Source organism: Phocoena phocoena, chromosome 18 (assembly GCF_963924675.1).
Source record: "Phocoena phocoena chromosome 18, mPhoPho1.1, whole genome shotgun sequence".
NCBI classification, from domain to species: domain Eukaryota; kingdom Metazoa; phylum Chordata; class Mammalia; order Artiodactyla; family Phocoenidae; genus Phocoena; species Phocoena phocoena.
The window spans coordinates 67,694,935-67,717,077 of record NC_089236.1 but is presented as its reverse complement, the minus strand read 5'-3'; the positions used below and the strand labels follow the sequence as shown (position 1 = coordinate 67,717,077).

General features: G+C 46.0%; 1 protein-coding gene across 1 annotated transcript in view; it reads right to left on the bottom strand.

The window, feature by feature from the left end:
* MBNL2 (muscleblind like splicing regulator 2) overlaps positions 1-21,079 on the bottom strand; it is a 151,619-nt gene extending 130,540 nt beyond the window's left edge. The window contains exon 1 of the mRNA XM_065896032.1: positions 20,881-21,079. The gene's annotated coding sequence lies outside the window, so the exon portion shown is untranslated. The remainder of the gene's footprint in view (positions 1-20,880) is intronic.
* Between the last annotated feature and the right edge of the window lie 1,064 nt (positions 21,080-22,143).

Here is a 22,143-nt window from a genome sequence, read left to right as displayed (position 1 = left end):
TGAAACTTGATGTGTTCAAGGAGCACTGTCTTGTGATCAACTTTCTCTCCTCCATCCACTGTCCACGCCTGCTACTGGCCACTGCTGCAGACAGTCACGTGGGGGAGGATGGAGGACAGGAGGATTGGGGTGGTGACACTCTGAGCTTGCGCCTAAGCTCTGGGGATCGAGGCGGAAACGGATGGAGACTCTACCACAGGAGCGCATCCACTCAGGCAGGGGGAGGGGGCCAGGCCGTGTGTTGGGTGTGGAGCCCTTAGTGTTAGACTAAGGAGACTCAGTCTTCTCTCATTTCTCCTTCCACCAGCACCCTTTCAGAAGATGACGTCAGTGGAAAATGACTCCATAATACATGCCACTTATAGTAGCATCCCCACAGACCCAAGCCTAACCGTACTCGAGCTGTCAATCAAATAACACAAAGGTGAAAAAAAAAAACCAAGTTCTGCTATTCCGTGCTTTTTAAACAACACTTAGGTGCCCCACCCCAGGGGCTCCAGGGACCAGGGAAATTCCTATTTCTTATTATGTTTACTGGAATCCTCTTCTAGACCTTAAAGTCCTTGGGAACTGGGAATGTCATGTACGTTTCTATGTTCCCCGCGGGGTCCAGCACAAGCACCAGGCAGGCCCAGGCTGTATCCTGCAAAATCAAAAGCTCACAGTCAGGATTGTGTTTTTGGGTAGAAGACGGCAGGAAGCAAGCCTGTTGATGTTACTATTGTCTAACTGAGGGATGTGGATGTAAAATCCCCCTGAGCTGATCAAGGGGCCTCATCCTGGTTGGCCTGACCCACCCCAGGGAGCCAACAAGGGCCCTGTAGAGAGGTGGCCCCGCAGGGCACAGGCTATGTCTCAGATGGCTGATGGACCCTGAAGAATGAAGGAACTTTACCTACGTGCCTGCTCCCCGCTCTTTCCTATCTCCAAACACCCCAAAGCACAAGGAGGACCGTAAGAAAATGCCTTTTAGGTTTCCAAGGATACTTTTCGTAATCAAAGTCTCTGGAGGTCCAGGAAAGTGGGTGGTTTTGCTAAAGTCCTGCCCATTTCACTGCAGCCAACCCTGGGTAGAGAAAGACACCTTCTCCAGGTTGTGGGAACGCAGGCCTTTCCTGGTAGCTCCAGCAGGCATCGGAAGTGTCCTGAATCAGGCAGTTTCCTTTCTGTGGAGCCCCGTGTGTGTGCACAAGAAGAGCTCATTTCCTCCTATTGGCTTTTGTTTAAATGGTTGCCTTTGATATGGGATGTGTTCCGCTCTCCTTCGAAATTATCTAAATCCAGGCATCCTTCTCGACTCAGGAGCCACTCCAGTTGGAGTCAGGCCTAACTGGTTTAACTCTAACGGCCTTTCCCTCCCTCCTGCCTTAGATTAAGCAGTTAAGTGCCTGGGGCCCTTAATCCAAACAGAGTTACAGTTAGGGTTCTCCATTGTGCGCGAGCGCGCGCGCGCGCGCGCGTGTGTGTGTGTGTGTGTGTGCGCGCATGTATTTTCAAGATAGGCTTGCGCGTGTATGTCTTAACACCTCAGTGCAATTGCTAGCTACCAATCCTCCTCGTTTTGCTTGCTTTCTATAGCATCTGCGGACAGGCACACAGTTGGGTTTTAATCAGTACATTCTGAATGGAGGGAATGAGTCTTTTGAAAATGATTCACAATGAATTTGAAGATTTGCAGATATACCGAGCTGAAGCTAAGCCTTTTCTATCCCAGAGTATCATAAATTTCTCTTTGCACTCCAATCCCTGTTTTTGAATTTCTTTTTCACTTTTCTGTTATTTCTCCCTTGTGTTGATCAAATGGACTCTGTACCACACTTCTTTCCTCCTGTTTGTGTGTGACCCAGATCTCATGACCTAGAGCACCAGCCACCATCTAACTTGTGAAAATACTTCTGCTGTTGATGGCTTCTCAGTGGGAAAAAAAAAAAGGACATGTGACATTGAGCCTTGCAACACAGGCAACTGGGTTACTATATCCAGGAAGGAAGGAGCACATGGTTGCAGGAAACACCTTGGAGCAGTCCTTGCTTATTTATTCTCTAAGCAACAAAGAGTCAACCTTTCCTCAGGGACCAAAGGACCAGAATGGACTGGCAGATGTCAGGAGTGTAACCGGGCCTCAGAGGAAATTCATTCATTCATTCATTCGTTCATTTCCAAAAGTTTAAGTTCAGGAATTCAGTCTCCACGTGAGCCAGTTACCATCTGCTTCAACGACCTAAAAGCAGCCTGAGTGGGGACAGAATCAACTCTATCTTTGCCAAAACAGCTCAAGGCACGGGCAGTCACAGAGCTGGGCTAAGGGCTCCACTTTCACACACACACGCTGTATGAAACTTCTCGAAAGTGGCTCAGTCCTCCTGTTTTCAAAAGCAACAGCATTCCTTCAGTCCAGGGTAACATGCTCCAGTGTCTTACCATCCTTACCAAATATAAGCCTTCCCCAAAGTCCGGTATAGCATTATTTTGTAAACTATAAAGCCTTCTTGAATTTTGCTGAGAAAACAGTGACGTCTGTGAGTGATAACAAGACTTTAAGAAATTGCAGAAATAGTCATAGTGAAACCCCTACCCTTTCTGGAATTGTTTAGAGGTTACGTAGCATTAATTGGAGATTAGTCCTCAGTAGCTTCACGTTCACCCAGAGAAAGATACCCAAATATTCTGTATTGAGTGTTTCTTCTGTGCCGTAGGGAGAGTTCTTTATATGGGTAATCTCATGCAATCCTAACCACCACCCCAAGAAGTGAGTATTACTACCCTCATTTTAAAGACGAGAAAGCTGAGATTCAAATACATTTTGTAATTTGCTAGAAGTTGCGCATCTAGTCTGTGGCCCAGCCGTAATCTGAATGCAGGGTTTGAATTGTCTCTTAACCTCTGTGCCAGGAGGTCTGTCAGTCCTTTGTGTTCAAATCACTCTGTGGTTTTACAATAAATGCAGATTCCTGGGCCCTACCCCAGACGTCCCAAGTCAGAATCTCAGAGGCTGAGGCCTAGGAATCTGTCATCTGTTTTATTTTTTTAACAAGCTTCCCAAGAGTTTGTGCAGCCAATGAAACCAGGGTTTGGAGTAACTGGTAAGGGCTTTTGAAATGGGTTCAGAAAGAAAACACAACTTCTTTCTTCTCCTGAGGTTAGAGTTGGGTGGGGCAGCGAATGTAGTGCAGACATACGACCTTGTCCCAGTGGCTACAAGAGCTCATTGTGGCCTGGACTGTGGGCATGTTTCTTTTTTACTTAGTTTTCAAGTGGCCCCCAAGCACGAATAAATAGGCCAATCCATTTTGTGAGACGTGCTGTACATTTTGCACAGCTAAGCGTAATCGGAAGTATCTGTCCTACAGCAGCTAAACAACTAAAACTTATTCGCAAAGTAAGGGCACTCCGGATAACTCCCCAGTTGATACACTTCACCCTTCGTCTCTCTCTGCCCGTCGTCTTCATCAGCAAAACTTCTTCTGTGAAGTTTCAGTGAAAAAAGAGCCCTAGCTGAAGGGGTCAAGGTTTAGCTGGCCCCTCTCCAGTACTAAACGACAACTTCATACAAGCGTGCACAATCTCTGGGGGGAAATGCATTCTCTCTGTGTCTGTGATAGAAACTTCTGGGTGTGTTTGGGTGGATGATGGACTATGTATTTCTGTAACTATGACTCGTGGCTAATGATCATCTCTAGAAAGGCCTGCCTCAATTATAAAATAGTTTAAGCATTCTATCGTGTCCCATAAACATTTATCGAACGCCTACTTCTTACCGGACATTGGTTCAAGTTTAACTTGCACGAGGATTACTAAAATAAGGAGCTTTAAAGATATTCCACATGTGATATCTCTATTGACAGATTGTTACTTCAGGAAAGAGTGCTAGGCCCACGGATCGTCTTTTTGCTGAACCCAGTGAGATGAAGGAAAAAGCTAAGGAGAATGAGTAAGTAACAAAGCAACAACCGAATAACATTGGTACAGCACTTTAGAAAGAAGTGGCAGTCACTGCATTTTAGTTAAGCCTGCAGTGACGCAAAGCTCATCTTTAATTAATAATTGCGGATCAATGCAGTATATTGGCTCACCCCACGATGGTTATTTTGAATAGAGCAGGATTCATTTCAAGGCAAAGGCCTCTCGGAGTCTCCCTGGAGAAGCATTTAGACCTCAACTTACACCTTCCTTCAAATATGTCTGATGTTTCCCCCCCTTCCTTTTACAGCAGAATCAGACCTGTTCCCTACAGATTTTCACAAATGACTTCAGCAGAATCAGACCTGTTCCCTACAGATTTTCACAAATGATTTCTCCCTGGTGGTCTCAGCCCATCTATCTCTTGCAGCCCAGCCCACCTTCTGACAGACCTACACAGTCTTATGTTAACCCTGCTTCTCCTCCACTTACTTCCTCTCCTTTGATTGCTCTAAATATTCCACACCCCCTCCCTGAAGATTCTGGCTTTCCACTCTCCCGGTACCTGGCTGTTCAGCTGCCCAGTCACCACTCTCTGGCATTATTTTCCATTATCACCTGGTTTTAGGAAACCGTAATTCAAAACACATTCATACTGTACCATTGATCGGTGTTGTTTCTAGGACATAGTAAGTCCCCTACACACGAACCTTCAAGTTGCGAACTTTCAAAGATGCAAACGTGTGTGCCATCGGCGTCAGGCGTGAGCGACATTGCAGCTTGCCCTCCGTCTCCTGTTGCTGGCGATCCTTCAGCTCTACCGTCTCCCCGCTCCTCTCCCTCCTCCAGTCAGTAACTCTTCTTGCCTGTTCCCTCGATGCCAGTCCTTGTACCCCAATTGTTGTACCATGCCACTGCACTTTTCAAGGTACTGTACTGTAAGATTTTAAATGTTTTATTTTTTTGTGTTTGTTTGTTTTTTATGTACCCCAATTGTTGTACCATGCCACTGCACTTTTCAAGGTACTGTACTGTAAGATTTTAAATGTTTTATTTTTTTGTGTTTGTTTGTTTTTTATGTATTATTTGTGTGAAAAGTATTATAAACCTGTTACAGTACAGTCCTATATAGCCAATCGTGTTAGTTGGGTACCCAGGCTAACTTTGTTGGACTTTACGAATGTGCTCTCAGAATGGAGCTCGTTCATATGTAGGGGACTTACTGGAGTGAATAGACTGATCTCTTCTCACAGACCCAAAGGCAAAGGGAGACACCCTGAGGCCCACACACCTGTTCCAAGGAGCACCTGCACTCTGAAATGCTGTTGACGTTGGATTTCTTTGCCAGCGGGAGTATGCCTAGGAAATCCCGTTAAATGTAAACCTTCCCCAAGCCTGTGCCATCGACCATTTTCTAGATCACACTTGCTTCCTTAGGGATCTCAACGCCTTTTATGAGTGCAGACACCTCTGTGGATGTATCCCAAATGTACATTTAGCTCTGCACTCCACGGAAGCCATGACCCACACTTCCATGAGGACATTCCAACTTCACTTCAAGCTTCTGATGACCGGAACCAATCTGATTCCCTCCCCCACGCCTTCTGGGGAGCTTCTGTCATTGGCATCATGAATGTTCCTGCAAACTCACTTCACCCCCCCTTTTCCCTCGGCTTCCACAAGTCCTGCCCACGATCTTAGGACGCTGCCCTTGTACCGGTGCCTCGCCTCCCGCGACGCTGCATCGCCACTATTCCAGCTCACGCCTCCGTGACTCCTGGGTGCCTGTGGTTCTCGGCTCTAAACTGTGCTCACAGAATTGTCTCCCTCAGGTGGTGTCTGACGCCATCACTCACCTGCTCACAAACATTTGGTGGCTCTCTGCTGTACTCTGGATAAAGTTCAAAACCTATAGCTTGGCATTCAGGGTCCTCCAAGCATTTCAGCTCTGCCCCTGAGGGTATTCCCTAGACTCTGCCCCCTGCTCCGCGGACACCTGCACGGGTGCCCCCAAGTGCATGCACCGTGGTCCTGCCCTGCCTTCACACGCTGGGTCAGAGGCTGTATCTTCCAGGAAGCCCTCCTTGCCTCACCTGGACAGCAGTTAACCTTCTGCAAAGACACCTTACACCCCCCTTGTGGCACGGATTACCTTCACCAGGGCGATTTATTTGTACATTTTATCTGTTATTCTAGAGCATAAATTCCATGAGAAAAAAGGAAATGAGGAAAACTGAAGACCGTGACCTTTCACACAGCATTCTTTTTCTCCGCAAACTTTTCTGTAGCCAAGAAAACTTCACTAAGTAGAACACATTTGCTCTGGCCAAGCAGGTGAAGATAAAATTAACAATGATTCTGTCTCTCCCACGGACACTGGGGCTTTCACAGTGTGCAGGGCACTTCCGGTACCTTGTTTCACCAAATCATCACAAAAATCCTGAGACGTGTCACGATGATCTTGATTTGTGCCAACCAGGAGATCAAAGCTCCAAGTGTCTTGGTAACTTTTGTTCATCCTAAGCGGGGGAGGCCAGGGTTCAAATCCATGTCAACAATGCGCAAGCTGTGGCTTCTGGCCATCCTCAGCCACCCTTATTTATCTTTTGAGACCTGCAGTCCCCCGAAAGGGCAAAGGGCACTGTCATCTGTGGTCTCCAGGGTGTCCCTTCCTCCCACTAGTCTTGACTGCCAAATAGGATAAAAAAAAAAACCCCAAAACCTTTTAAGCAAAACTTTCATGTGTTTGTAAAACATAAAAACAGGGAGAGAAAAGTAGATGATTTGTACACCATGACCAAGTGGCCTTATTATTACTATCATGATTACCATCATCACAATCATCGTTATTATTTAACACCGATGACTTCCTTTCAAGTTTGCATTTGAAGCATTAACTTCCACTGGCCCGGGGGCAGGACGTTATAGGGCTTCATGGTTCCTGTTATTAGTGGGAATGGAGCCCCACTTCGGAAGCCCGGAAGTTTAGGAGAGAAACAGATAAGGTGGGGAGACGTGAGTGGAAATAAAAGACGGAAACAGGGGTACCTTCTGACTAGTTCTTCGTTTATCTGATAACAGGCAGTACCCGGCGGCCAGCTACATTTAAACATTTTTTCTTACAGGCAGGAAAGACTAAAAGACCTAGCCCCTTATCCTAAGTGTCCAGCTCGCTGGATTCCACCAAGTGAACACATTGGGTAACCCACACCCGGACTGAGAGGTCACGTCTTAGCAGGACCCTGGCTGCCCCTCCGGCGTCTCTCTGGGTCATAACCTCCCTTTCCGCAAAGGGTGAGCCTTCTCCTCAGCTAGCCACTACGTCTAACTAGCTGGCTCCAGGTGAAGTTAACCCTTTGTTCTGGCCAGGACAGCGTGTGTGTTTTGAGAAGACTTTTCTGGTAGCAACTGCTATTTCAAAGCGGAAAAAAAAAAAAAAAGTGTGTGTGAGGGAGTAGTTTTGTGTGTAGGAGAAAAGTGTTTCTAATTTTCCATCCTGAAGATGTGAGGGGAAGAAGGGAGATGTGAAGGAGGGAAATAAGTCAGAAAACGCAGCCTCGCTCTGCTTTCCCCATTAGAAGCTGGAAGCATTCCAGCGACATGCCATTTTGAGAAAGGAAGCAAGTGGAATCGCCCTTCCCTACCTGCCTCAGCTTGGCTGGAGCAGGCCGGCTCCTTTTTCCCAAGCCTCTGGATACGGGGCTAGGTCTCTGATTATTATTTCATAGCACAGTGTTCACTAGAAGCCTGATACCGTACTGAACATATGGTTTTGATTTCTTTTTTCGGTTTTGAACCAGAGAGCAAGATGGAGAGTGTCACAACCCTAACTCCAGGATTTGCTGGTCTTGCCAAACTGTAAGGTGAAACTAACTCCAGACCGATGCCCATCCTGCTGTAGCAGCTGCGGTGGGTCGGGGCAGCGGGGCACCCACTGAGGACCAGGGGCTAAAACGTGGCGGCACTGACCCCGGACTGCTGACCTGACAAAACACGCAGGCCCTGTCCGAGCTTCTCTGTTACTCTCCGCGCTCATTCTCAAGCTGGAAGGAAGGGATCAGAACGTCAAATAAAAATCCACAGCCTTGGGCTTCCCCGGTGGCGCAGTGGTTGAGAGTCCGCCTGCCGATGCAGAGGACACGGGTTCGTGCCCTGGTCCGGGAAGATCCCACATGCCGCGGAGCGGCTGGGCCCGTGAGCCATGGCCGCTGAGCCTGCGTGTCCGGAGCCTGTGCTCCGCAACGGGAGAGGCCACAGCAGTGAGAGGCCCGCGTACAGCAAAAAAAAAAAAAAAAAACATCCACAGCCGCAGAACAATTAACTCAGGACGCAGCGTGTATCTGGCTAAGGGGACGATTATTAACTCGGGGATCCACAATGTTTGAACCGCAACCATCTCCAACTTCACCTCTTGGGTTGTCAGCCCGGCATTGTTTCCCCAAATCACCACTCCTCTCAATTATTTTGTCTGATCAATTATTTAGTGTGGTCTGGGTTATATGCCATCAATTTTACCCTGAGGGGGAAAAAGTTTCTTGCTCCCTAGTGGTCAGCTGGAAAATTTGTAGGTTTAATTAAAAAGGCAAATTTTCAACAAGGCGAAGAGTGCTGGCTGGGTTTAGAGGATTAGTGAAACTAGCAGTAAAGAAAAAAAAAAAAGGCAGTGTTGTGATAGAGTAGGGGGGCCTGGGGACCTTCAGGTTAATTATCAACCTGGGAATTTTCCTAAGAAAAACTGGAGGGCTTATCTCAACTCAAGCTTTAAAGCCTTAGAACAGGCTTTCTCTAGATGAAACCTGGCCAGTTAGTCGGGAAATGGTTTACCAGCCTTCCCTGCCTCCCTTTGTTTGTTCAGGGAGGCCCTGAGTAGGCCCTGGCAGAACTGAGGGAGAAAATCCTTCCTGGTTTCTTTCTCCCACTCAGAGGAAGGAGGGCAGGTTAGTGCAGCCTGCTGTTGACTGGAGCTGGGATTAATTAGTTCCTTCGGTGACCTTGGCATCTACTGATGGCAGAGTGTGTCTCTAAGCCGCTGAGGACTATGCTGAGAGCCCCAGAGAAACTCTGGAAGACTCAGAGCTACTGCTAAAACGATTGCCCTTTTGTCGTGCCAGAAGACAAACGCAACAAAACAAAAGGAAACCCAAAACACGTACTTTACCTCTGAAAACTGCCTTAAGGTGGTATTCAAGTTGCGTGAACATTATCATTTATGTCTTTCTATCATCTATCTATCAATCAATCTACATCTGTGTATATATACTCATCTATATAGCTATCTATTTGTGTATACATTTATCTATATCTTTATCTACCTATCTCTATCTGTATATATAAATATTAATCTGTATCTATAACCATCTATTTATACAGTAATCTAAAGCTATCTATAGGTGTATCTTTATTAATCTCTATCTATGTGAGTGTATTATATAGATACATATATATGAATCTATATCTATCTATTTATCTATTTCTTATCTATCTCCCATCTATCTATCCATCTATCCACCTATCTATCTATCTATCTATCTATGGGTGGTTTTGCAAGTCAATGCCCAGGAACTTACCAGGCATTTCCAGAGGTGCCTAGAGCCTACTGTTGGAACGGAAGACAATTTTCAACCCTTCTGTGCAGTTGGGGAAGCTGTCTGTCCCTCCCCCGCTTCACCTCCATCCATCACCTTTTCCCCACTGTGCTCAGGCCTGAACAGAGCTGAGGGAAAATGGAGAGCCCCACCCCCTTCTCTACCACAGCTGGTTCAAGGTTCAAGTACAACACCAATATGGGTCAGCAATGCGACAAAGCTGCCGGAAAAACTGTGTATCTTCAGTTGCACAAATAAAGTATTCTTTCCTGAAGATAATAGGCAGTGCCCGCTGCTCCTATCAGAGAGAGCTTGTTAGCTATCTTTAAATATGGGAAGGGGCTCGTCTGCCGAAGGGGCATTTGACTTGCTTAGGGTCAATCCAAAGGCCTGAACAAGGGCTGAGCACTGAAGGTCGTGGGGAGTCACGTCTCGGTTTAGCACAGGGAAGAATTTCATAACAAAGCGCTACGGTTTGTTTGCATCGTGGGGTCGTGACTGGCCGGCACATAGAGATGGATGAACAGCAGTTAGAGTCTGCTTGGCAGGACCGTGGCAGAGGGTAGACGCGGATTGTGCCAGGTAGTCCCGCCAATTCCTTCCATCTTGGGATTCCCTTCTGCTTTTCATCGCACAGTTGTGGGTTTCGTCAGTTGGGTGGCTCTCGGAGGGGCGATCGGAATCTGGTGGGGTGTGCGAAGTTCCTCTGCCAACCCCGATGTCTCCTCACAGCTCACCCTCCTGATACCTGAGCACCCAGAGGAGCAGAGACGCGCAGCAGGTCACAGGAAGCAAAGAGTTAAAAAGGCCAAAGCTCCGCGTGGGTCCGGCAGCCCCAGAGGCAGCGAGTCCCTTTGAGCCTGCCTCTTATTTGCAGCTTAGCTGCAACCGGGAACTTTGAAGAAAAGAAACAGGGAAACTCTGGAGATAGGGTTTGTTTTGTTTCCTGAGGGGACGGTCTTTGTGGTGGATGCCAGGAAGCTGATACTTCAGGGTTCAAGTGATGGGCTTCCTCAGGGGCAAATAAAGAGTCCTTTCTACCAGCTAAGAGTCAGGTGTGACGAGAACCCCAGAGACATGGGGCATCTGTGTGCCATTTGGGAGGGGTGCCAGGTACAGCCTTGGCAGAGAGAAGAGAACCCGGGGAGAGAGGTCATGGGTCAGCTCAGGAGCCAGCAGAGTAAGGGAGAAGGAGAGCCTGCAGTGCCACGATGGTCAGGAGATGCAGCCCGAGAGGTGTAACACGCGCCCCCGCCAGAGAACGGGAGACACGTGTGAGTGTAAACAGCTCTGCACGAGAACAGGGAAGTCGATGGCAAGGAAAGGGGATTTCTAAGTCCTCCTAGAGGGTAGCAAACCACAGCCACACAGAGCATCTCACTTTCACACAGGCCTCACAGCTGATAATGAGCGTGTTATCAATTGAAAGTATCTAGAAGGCACCTCGGACGAGATCTTTCTTTAAGCATCTTCCTGCACACCTGGACACACGCACACAGACACACGCACACAGACACAGAGGAGATTCAGGAGTAAGGAAAAGGCCCACTAATCACAACAAATAATGAAGATGATGCTCTAGCTGTCCCTGGAGATTTCCCAGGTCCCTTTGTGAGGAGGAACTCACGGCTAAAACTGAACTCATGCCTGCCCAGGCTGCCAGGAATTGCTTGTTTGTGTTCTATTTAACCGTTTAGTGAATTCTGCTAACAGTACGTGCAAATGAGAGAAGTTTTCCCGAAGCAAACCCCTTTTGTTGCTACCCCCAAGTAAGCACGGTTGGAAAAGGTCTGGGTGTTCGGAAACTTGCCAACTGGAGTTTCACCCCCTGCTCTGTGTCACTTGTTCATGTGTGACCTTGGTAAGGAACTCAGCCTCCTGGGACTTTATTTTCTTTGTAGAAAGGTTTAACTGAGTTGATGTACATAAAGCTCTCAGCAGAGGGCTTGGCATATAGTAGACACTCAATAAATACTTGTTTCCTTTCAGTCCTAAAAGGTTATTGGTAAATTAAAAATGCATAAAAATACCGGTCGTCTTGTGTGTGGGCTAAAAGGGTATCTGGGCAGGGAAGACTTTCCCTAATTCTGGTTAGCGGGACCCCTGGTTCTAGGAGAGAGGGGGCCGCATGCTGGACATACAGAAAAATGAAGTTCTCGAGGGCAGGGAAGGCAGACGGACATGAAACAAGATCTAAGACTGTCCACAGTTTCACTGAAGCCACCACCTGCGACAGCTGTCGTTTCTCTTAACGTCTTCACTCATAGCATGAGACTTTACAACTAGCATGTTTAAACAAATGTGGTTTTAATTGCACATAACTTCCTCTACACTCTTCCTATTCTTTGGAGGAAATGAGGGGAGAATGAGAGCATCCTAAGGGAAATGCTGGGTTTGTCAGAGTTCCCCGAAGTAACCCGCTGAGGCTGTCAGACTCGCTGGCTCCAGCTCCAACCACTGTCTAGAGGGAAAAGTCTATGGCTGATTTTGAACACATATATTTGGTAGGAAAAGATATCTCTGGAGCAGACGTGGAAACAGACACACTAGCCTTCCCTGGAGGCAGTGAGCAAATCTTTTTGGGAATTGGTGAGAGTCTGTGTCCACAGAGAAAACGGCCATCGCGGGCACGGGGCGCCATCCACAGACCTGCTGCTGTGGCCACGGAGCTGCTGGAAACTGCTGGAAGGCTCACCTTCGTGGCCTCCACCACAGCAGCTTCGGTGCAAGGCTTGCAGGATAAGTCGGCTCGACCTCTGCTCCACTCTTGGGCCCCGGAAGCCTGGAAAGGCCTCCTGGATGGAGGAAGCAGGTCCTGGCCCTCAGCCCCACAGAGCCTCCTTTAAAATCATCTGAGACCCGGAGGCCCACCGCCGTCTACGTTAACGCCAGCAAAGCCTCCAGGGCAAGCAACAAGCGTCATCTTCATCTGGGAGGAATGCAGGATCTCGGCCCCCGCTCCTGATCTACCGAATCAAGACCCTACAGTTTGAATTCGATCCCCAGTGGTCTGCTGTGCACACGGAAGCGTGAGGAGTGCTGTTCTGGCTTGCTCACTGTAGGCATGACGGTACTTTCTCATTGCCTTCAGAGTAGTCCTTACAGCTGGGTTCAGCTGACGCCTGCTAGAGCCAGCAATGAATGGACCCTAGGTCTCTGACAACAGGTCAAAGGCCTGTTCCTAGGTCTCTGACAACAGCAATATCTCCAAGCACTCTGGAATGACTGTCCTAACCACTCATACCCTCAAAACGTATATTTTGAGATACAGAGGCATACATCTTGATCAACAATTATTGTTGATTTTAAATGCTTTCTTTTGGTTATTAGTGAAGAGTTACTTTTTAAATAGTCAAATATCTATGTCTGTATCTACATGAAAGACCCAGGTGGGGAGCTCTCCTTATCCGCCGATACTCCGTGGCTCTCACCATGGCATTGAGTTGATATTGGCCTCCACGAGGACCACGGGCTGAGCACTCGTGTCAGAGAGGGTAAGCTCCGGCAGAACAATGCAGCACAGGAGCCATGGAGGCCGTGGTATGGTGTGCAACAGTCTTGGTTACTTATTTTTTGATTGACAGTTTTGCTCCTTTGTGGGTATTCGTTTTCCCGATTCCTTGCTAGCTCTTATTCTCTCTGGGCCCGGGCAGTCTTCCCCAAGGCTCATCCTTGGTCATCTCCCCGTCTCCATTTATGTTCCCTTCTTCTTGGAGGCAGTAAGCACTCCTGGCCTCAACAATGGCTTCAACACAGGTATGTCTCAGTTTACGTTTGCAGCCTGGTGCCTAAGCTGTTCTCCATTTCATGTTGTCAGATGTCTACGGATGACCCACTTCGATGACCCATCGTTAGCTAAAACACCATTACCAGGACTCAAAACTCAAAACTCATCCTCCCTCCCTCCCCTGACCCCATTCCCATGATGGGCCCCTTTTTCCATCTACCCCTATTTTCTGTTAGGGTCCCACAGATATTTCTCCTGCTAGAAACTCCAGTGTCACTTTGGCTCTTCTGAGCTCTCACTAGCCTCTATTATTTTTCCTTCAAGACATCTTTTAGATTTGCCCTTATCTCCTCCATCCTCACTCGGCCATTCTAAGCCAACTCCTTCCCACACGATGCCTGAAATATTGCAGAAGTTTTCCGGCCAGTGGCATCACTTGTTACAAATTTTCTAACCTCTAACCTGATCTCACAAGTTCAATTCAATCCTTATAAAGCATTAGACGTGATGCTGTAGGTAACAAATGAAACTCTTCCACGTGGCTCTTTAGTTCTCCCAGAGTCGCACTCCCCCACTCTGTCTAAACTTATTTCCACACTGAAAAAATGCTTCTTTTCCAGCATTTAATCCCTATTCTTCAAAGTTCCACACTGGCCCCTACATTACATCATGCTGTTCCTCCCTTCTAGAGATAATCTTCCTTCCTCTATTTTTGACTATTGTCCTCTCCAAACTTTTTAGATCATATATCCCCATCAGAAAAATACTTTCGTGCAGGAACAACCATTATAAGGTTAGTTACTTATTTATAAATGTTATACTTGCCTAACAATACTAATATGCTACATACATTATCACACGTGTGAAACGTGACATTTTAAAAGGACGGGTTAAATAACATATAAGATGTAATTTCAACTATTTCCTTTCCTCACGGAGATGATGGCCTTGCCCTAGGCTTGGGGTGTAAACATCCCATTGTAGAAACACTGATCTAGAGACAGTACATCCATAGAGAGCTAGAGGAAGTATCTCTTCCTCTTCGGAGCCTTATCTAGTACTCCAACCCAAAAGGAGTTCCACTTTCCTGAACTCCCAGAGCATTGAAAACTACAGGCAGTAAATCACTGACATAATAGATACTTCACCAATCCTTTTAAGTTGATTAGGTGAAGCTAGTATCTAGGACGCCCAAAATAGATAGATTTTTAAAAAGTAATTCAACATCTTAATCAAAAACATACTGTCTTCCCAAAATTGCCTGGGTTGAGCTCTAGTCCAGTAGGCAACATCCATTGCAAGAAAACTCCAAGTCAGGCTGCAGTGTCATTTCATTTAAAGACCGTTTGATCTCGTTGAATATCATACACACAGATTCCCACAGTTTTGAGGACCAGCTTTTCCGCTGTTTGGCTGGTGAGATTTTTAACCTCACTCAAATTGGGTTTTTATTTAATTTTTCAGATGGGGACACATAGGGGGCTTTGTGGCCGTTAAAAGAGACGATAAGGATAAAAACAGAAATGATATATGAAGTAAGATGCTAGTGTTATTACATTCAGTATTTATACATCATAATGTAAACTATATAAAGCACATCTGAGATTTCTAAAATAATCGGCCTCCTACCTTCACCTTGAGCTTTCTTTCTGCAAGTAAATTATTTTTATTTCCTCTATTTTATTTGCTCAGCTGAAAACAGGGTGCTGCCTCCCTATAGGATTTGGAGGTATGATCGGGCCTGAGTTTAAATCCTGGCTCTGCCAGATACCAGCTGTGGGATCACGGGTGTGTTCCGGAAACTTTCAGAACTTCTATTGGCCAGCGTTAACTTTGCGGGGAAAACATTAACTTCATGAAGTTCTTTTAAGGTTCGAAATACACAAGATATGTGTGTTAAGCACCTAGTTTATAACACATGCCACTAAAACATTCATTTCTGCCCCAACCCCTTTAACAGGCTTAAGAGAACTCAGTGAGGTGCTCTAATGGGCAAATGGACTACTTTGAATTTGGGGTTCATTGTTGACTATGGTTCTTCCCTGACCTGTGAGCCTTTTACAACCATTTACGATTGTTATGTTCTAGAAGCACCTCCTTGCCAGTCATAGCCAGACTCACGTTGCCACTGTGTGCCTGGGTTGGGGCATGAAACTAGTGTAGGTTTTGTCGCCTAATGACTTCTGAGCAGTCAGAGCTGGGAAAGCGAAGCCAACCAACCTCTCCTGCTCTGCTGCCACATCCAGACTGCCTACTGTACTAGTTTTGAAGCGTAGTTGTCCAAGAAAGCATCTGGGGACAGGAGAAGGTGACACGCATACTTGTAACCAGGAGCACTTGTGTCTCCTGGTTTTCTAAATTCAAATCCAACACTGAAAAAAATCAATGAATACGAGTTTTTAAAATCCGGTTTATAACTCATCTCCGCCAGAAGCTTTACCTAGTACATCCTCACAGGCATGCTCTAATCTTAGGCTCCCAGTTTTTAACCCTCTGTTTGAACTGTTAATTGAGATAAAGTCTGTGAAAGCTCTCTGTAGAGGGTACAGAACTATACATATGCTAATTATCCTTCTGATGGCATTTGTGTGCTGAGCTGCTCTTATCTTGTTTGTAAAGTGTCTTGTGCCCCAGCTAGTGTGGATTGCAAACTGCTCAGGCCCAGGGACCTGCAGCGTCTTCCATGCCTCCTGCCTCCTTCTGCTGTCTTCTGAGATGGCTCACTCCCCCAGAGTCCTTCTCTGGCAACCAGCTCGCCTCGATGCTCCTAGACCTTAGAACCTGCCCATCTGCCTGCCAGGACCCATCGCTGAAAAGAATTCTTGAGGCTCCCTTACACCCTCAGTCTCCTCTCCCAGCTCTTCCCAAACTTGTGGCTTGTCTGTGCCCAGAGCACACACATTAATTTTGATGTCAGGGTGAAAAACAAAGCAAAACAAAAACTCTGTGTTTAAAAAGGGAAATAGATTTTTTTTTAAAGTAACTGTGCTTTTAAAAAAGAGTTGTGTGTGTCGGGGTGGTAGAGCTTAATTAACCCTCCAGGGTCAGGAATCAGGTTTCCTTGCTGGGATGGGGACGGTGAGATCTCAGCCACCCCGAGGCTCAGAAGTGTGGGAGAGGGTCTAGGATTTCCTTTTGCTGATTGATGGTTAAGATCCTTTTGGACGATGCACCCATATTCCCCGGTCATTTCGGGGCTCTCTCCCGAGGCTCAGAAGTGTGGGAGAGGGTCTAGGATTTCCTTTTGCTGATTGATGGCTAAGATCCTTTTGGACGATGCACCCATATTCCCCGGTCATTTCGGGGCTGTCTCTCAGCTTGCTGAGAAGGGGGAATGCTCTCCACAGCCTCATAGTTTGGATTTGCGGAGGCAGCATTCTCATACGTCTGTCGCTGATCGTACATCATTATATATTATTTAAACAGTATTATGCTGAGAAATATAGTAGAGGTGAAGAAATTACAGAGTTAAAACTCAAAATTCCTTCTCTTATACCTCCCCCAAACGCCAAAACTGTCTCAAACCTACAATTCATGTTTGATGGTTAACAGTGTTAAATTAATGTTAGCCAATAAAGTTATTATTAAAGTCTTTGAAACTTACAATTCTGCATTGTTTCTTTCTGTCCTACATTTTGCACATACTCAGAGTTAGCTATTAGGTAATTGACTTGTTCTAACCAAATGGCAAAAGCCAGGGGAGCCAAGAGGTGTTTAATAAACACTTGTTGACTGATTGATGGAATATACCGACCTAGGACCTCGGAGACAATGCAGTCTTTGTCAGAGCACTAAGGTAAATCAGTGGGTCCACTTTTATTACCAAGCGTTTCTGCCATATTGAGGGGAGCAGGCCAGCCGAAAACTTATCCATCAGCACTGTGGCTCCGGATCACAGAAGAAACCCTATGGCCTCGCCTTTCACACCTATGTTCACCCTCAGCAACGGAGCGGGGACCAGCTTCAGCTCAACGAGGCTGAGCAACTGGAGGCATGGCCTGATGCAGACCAGCCATGACGCCACCTTGAGCCCCTTACTATGAATATTATCACAGCTGCAACTAACAGTTTGTGCACATTAAACAACAAAACAAAACAACAAAAACCAAGAAACAACTGAGCTGAGTAGAAATCTGGAGGTAAAAAAACAGTATTGCAACTAATTGACAAAGCCCAGCTAAGTCTTCCTGCATCGTTCTTCTGAAGTAAAGCAGAGCATGAAGTACCAAGTTCTTTGCTCCACCCGGCAGGGGACATCTGTGCCCATCTGGTTCCTTCCAGAAAGTATGCCTGGGCACATGACATCTTTACTTCTCTTCACAGCCACTTTCTCTCTTTCTTTGCTGGGCCTTCAGGTTGGGCCTCAGGCAGGTTTTATGAGAGGAGCTAAGTGTCCTGCCCCTGTGCTGTTCTACCCCCGGGCTTCCGGGCTCCCCTGGCCTGCCTTTGGACCTACAGCTTTCTCGTGACTTTGCTCCGGGCCGACGTTGATGCCTCACACCTCCCTATCTTTCCATAACGCCCCTCGCCCCCCTGCCCACCTGCTCCCCAGAGATGCCAGCTTTCTCTGCCTGACACGGCAGTCACAACTGTTTCTGACCTACCAGCTCTCCTGTGCGGCTGTACCTGGAGCTACTCAAGACCCCAAACTATGTTTTCACAACCAACAGGTCCTGCAGGTGTCCCACCTCTTCGTTAATCAGAATCCTTTGCCACTTGCCACGTGGCCAGCCTCCTTCTATTTTGATAATATGTTTTGTCATCTTGGAAAATGTAAACAAATCAGTAGGCCTTCCCATTTTTTTTTTTTTTTCTTATTGACGTCTCGTTGACATACAATACCCAGCTTTTCTGTTACCGGTAGGAAAGTGCAGGAAGAAAGGAAGAGAAAACGCATGCAAGCCTGAACCTTATCAGTCTCCCATAAGGAAATCCCTCAAACTCAGCATCTGAATCCGCTTCTCGCAATTCTTGCTTGGAAGCGTGAGTACCTGATCTTGAATCTCTGTGGCACTCCCCGAGCGGGACTGGCTGGTAGCCATGTGATATTGATTTGTGTTTACCATAGCAACGGCAAATTAAAACAACTAGCAGGGAGAAGGCAGGCTGTTAACCAGTAACGCTGCACAACCAGTTAGATTTCACAAGCGTGTTTGTCTCCTTTCCTCTCATTCTCTCTCTCATTCACTCCACTTGCGCACATGTAATACCAAAGTCAAAGAAAAAAGCACTAAATGCTTTGGGCACTGCAAGGCCTGTGTCTGAAGGGTCTGGTTTGCACAGTTTCTAGTATATCGCACAAGATCCATGGAGAAAATGCACACAGCAATGCTCTGATCTCCTTGGAAATTGTATGCGTTGGTCTAAGGATAAATATCCCTAGAAAACGTACATGAACATGAAGTAGATTGAAGCGTTCTGTATATATGACTATATATCTTAACACCCTAAGGCATTTACCAGTTTCACTAATAGGGAGGTTTTATCCCTTTGTACTTTAACTAGCTCACTGTGTCAACAGACAAACAACTTTTTTGTGTTTTTTGGATGCAAGGTCAAGACCTCTCAAAATGCTAGAAGTATGAAGGAAAGTGTAGCAAGTATTATTCAATTCTATTAAGAGAGAGAAAAATTGAGATGGGTGCTTGCTTGAGGCTACACAACACAAGCAGTCCTAAAGAGGATGCAGACAAGGACTGGGAACTCCCGAGAACTCCAAGCTGTTCTAACGGAAATTCTTTCTGAAAAGCCGCCTTATTAAAAACTAACCATCCCCTGATCGCGACGACCAAGGTTGCCACTTGTGACACGGGATGAACAGCCTGCAGTACTGGACTGCCCTTCCTTGGGTCCATCTGCACGAGGACACGGTGCTCTTTCTATCAGAGCGGCTGTTCCCACCATCACGACCAGCCGCGAACCCGGTGGCATAACCTGGGCCCTAAAAAGTGGCTCTGGGGGAGCTAGGAATGGGGCCACGGGGACTGTCTGCCCAGGGGGCAGTGCTGGGCTACACTGAGGGGAAGTGGGACCAGAAGCAGAGCTGTGCTCCACTCCCTGCCGCTTCCAGTCAGCACGGCCAGGGTCCTGCAGAAAAACCGCCCTGACCTGCCCGACATGAGGAAGCAGGTAGGAGAAGGTGCCCTATTTCTGCTGGAGGTCGGTTTAGGGTTTAGAAAGGACGGAAATATGAAGACCTAACTCAAGACCTGCCAAGTGACAGTTAGAACGTTCCTAGCCAGGACATAAAAAAATATTCCTCTCCACGAGCTTGAATAAAAAACACACAGCAGAAATAGTTGGGAGATGACGTCAGAAGTTCTGGGCTAGTGTCCTGCACTTCTCCTTGAAAGTAAAAACAGTGGGTCTGGAAGAATCTACGTGGCATTGCCCTTATTTAAATGAGTACTTCTACGGCTTCTTCCAAAACAGGCAAGCTAGCTGAAGAAACTTCATCTTGTGTACAGGTTATAAGAACCTCTTTATCTTTTTACTTTTTTATCCCCAAAATGCACATATGACTCAATTAACAAATATCTTTCCACTTAACCTTTGTCTTTTCAAAGGCCAGTGATGCTTCTTGAACAACATTCACGGTGGTGATGGTTACGCAAGTCAGATTTTTTTTTTTCTTTGCTTCAGTGCTTGCTAACTATTCTAAAAATGTTACACATTTATTGTAAACATATGCTTCTGAGGCCTAACAAAAAAGCACAGTTTCCTCATGCCTGGCAGAAATTTAAAACGGAAAAGGGCAGAAAGAATTCTTTAACAAATATATCCTTTCCTTCTCTTGGGCCAAGTGTGTTAAAAATAAATCTTCTCCATCATTTCTCACTGCTGCTTCTCGGCTAGAAAGTTGATATGGTTCGGCACAGTGAAAACACAGCTTTAAAAGCTAGCCTGCCCTCATTAAATTATTCTGCTGGCTGTGTGTTCTCATTAAAAATGCATAAAGATCAGATAATTGCAGTAAGCATTATTAACCCAGCTTTACTTTTGAATGTAATGGTTCCACTTTTAAGCTGGAAACAAAGGCTCAGACATGCCAGAAAAAGAAATGTAAACATTGAACTACAGTATCAAAAACTTGTCAGAAAGCTACCTCTTGCTGGCTTGTTAAAAATGTGCTTTTGAAACTCAGTTAAAGCCGTGGCATTGTAGAGCTAGGTAGGTCCCTAATTTCCAATAAGTAGACGTAGTTCTTGGGCTAAACGTCCAATTGATAATTATTTACCGTGAAGTTTTTTTTTTTCTCTTTCTTAATTACGAGTCTGTTTTCAAATAATAGGATCAACGTAAACTTTATTTATTCGGGAGCTAACTACGACAGTATGAAAATTTTCTAGAACAAGAAAATAACAATGCTCCCAAGAATTCAAACGGTTTTTGTTGAGTAATCAATGGATCTATTCTTCGAATAAAAACTCGTTTTATGCCTCACCCCAGACAGGCAGCATAGATCCACGCTTTGCCATTTCTCTTTCTCGAATCAAAATGTTACGTAAAACTCCAGGGTCCCCCCTGCAAGTATTACATTTGAACTAGTGGAATCCGGTTTCCCTGGCTTCCCTAAGCAACATACACGGAATGCAGCATACTGCAGCAAACTCTTTAAACATTCAGGAAAAAAAAAAAAAAAAAAGAAGGGGGGGATGATTTCCCTACCTTGTTTAGCTCTGCCTCTCCTTTCCTTTTACAGTAACCCCAGGAACATCTGGCAAAATCAAGCGGCCGAGGCTTCTCCGCTGCATCATGGGGAAGAAATTTCCATGTGAATAGTTCTCATTCCCTGTTTATTGTACTCTGAGAGCCGTCTGCCGTATCTGGAAAATTTTGCCTTCAGATGATGAAGCAAAGACAGTCTAAACTCTGTTGCTGTAAGCTGCAGCCCTTCCTTCCGACAAATCCCTCCCAGCTGTGAGCAGCCAATCCCCAGCAAGTTCGTCAGCCCTACTCGTCTGAAACTGGCCCTAATAGGATGACTGACACAGCAACACAGCACTTGCAGTGTGTGAAAACAGTGCATCCATACTGATGAAAGAGGAATTTCCCTCTCAGAAGAAAGCAATCAGAGCACCAAGACAAAGTGGCACATAATTGGCAGAGCAGAGAGAGGGGTAGCTCCGGAAAACACCCTTTAAGACAGCCAGCCCAAAGCTTGTGGCTGCATTGTCAATACTTTGGAAAACAGAAAACTCTGCACATTTAGGAAAAATCCAGCTTGTACATGAAACTGAAGTCGTTACCCCATTGGACAAAGCATATATTTTTTTAAAAGGAAAACAATTCGATGTCTGCCATGGAAATTAATATACCTTACAAAACGTTTGCATATGATTTCCATTAGTGAGGAAGGATGTGTTAGTCCAAGTGCATAGTCAAAGTCAAAACACGCTTATATCCCTCGCACAGTTTTCCTGTATAACATCTGCTACTGCAGTGGTTAGTTACTGCAGCCCATATATCTTTCCTCTTAAGTTTTCAGACTCCCCGGGACTTCAATTAAAGAATTCTGAACAATAAAATTGATATCTGTACTTTACCCTTTGTGCTCTTGGCAAGATCCCCTGAGAGGATTAGGTGTGCCTTAACCTAACCTTAGCTTCCTTGGTTACCCCTTGATAAATACTGTGCATTGGTCCATATTGTCATTAAGGAAGCAAACAGCACAGGAGGATGTTTACTGCTGAATACACGTGGCAACGTGACCCAAGGGGCGCCATCAGGTGCAACTCCACAAAGGATGGTCTGGAGGTGCTGGAGTTCCTTGAGATAAAGCAGAAGAGGAATGGAAAGCTTAGTAAGGGTTATTTACTTCTTTCCCAGTCAATGGTACTCCGTTTTGAAAAAGTATAAATGGCATTTAGAAAACACAAAAAAGCATGCATTTTCCTTCCACTAAACACAATATTTTGAATTTTAAAAAAA